Genomic DNA, 850 nt, shown 5'->3' with positions numbered 1-850 from the left:
CCTCCCTTCCCTTCCCTTCCCCTCCTCTCCTTTCCCTTCCCCTCCCCTCCCTTCCCTTCCCCTCCCTTCCCCTCCCTTCTCTCCTTCACTCTGTGCAAATATTGAAATACTGGTGGAGGAGGTAGAAAAGAGAAGAACATAGATAGATAGATGGATAGATATACACAAAACATATGCAATGTAATTTCTTGGTAATAAGTACTAATTACTAGGGAAATTTTTTTAAAGACACATAGGAAGTAACATTTGAGTTGAATTTTGAGAGCTAAGAATTCATTTCTTTGAGTACATCTTATTTGTGCCTTTTCTGTTTATACCACAGGCAGACACTAGGATTCTAAGAAGCAGAGAGAGGTAGGGAGAGAATTTCATCCTTGAGCACAAAAGACAAGAGATGGAAATACACACACACACACACACACACACAATGGTAAATAGAACAGTTTTGATTGGCAAATAATATTTGTCAGGGCAAAATAATTTAGAAAGAATGATAGCTTGAGTCTAGATCATGAGGGCCTTTAAATGCTAAGTAGAGGAATTTGTATTTTGATCCTAGATGCAATCCATGGGCTTCTGAAGCTTCTTTATCAGTGATGTGATACTGCCATACCTATGTTTTAGTAATGTCAGTTTGTAGTTATGTGAAAGACAATTTGGAGAGGGCAGAAATTGGATTCAGGGAGACTAAGTGCAATACTCCAGGTAAGAGGTGATGATGTCCTGAAATAGGGTGGCAGATGTGTGATTTGAGAGACAGCTATGAGAAATATTATGGACATAGAAATGATAGGGGTTTGCAGATGACTTGATATGGGGAGAAGGCAAATGAGAGAAAGGTCAAAGATAC

Source organism: Gracilinanus agilis, chromosome 1, assembly GCF_016433145.1.
Source record: "Gracilinanus agilis isolate LMUSP501 chromosome 1, AgileGrace, whole genome shotgun sequence".
In the NCBI taxonomy this organism is placed as follows: domain Eukaryota; kingdom Metazoa; phylum Chordata; class Mammalia; order Didelphimorphia; family Didelphidae; genus Gracilinanus; species Gracilinanus agilis.
This window is presented reverse-complemented; position numbering follows the sequence as displayed.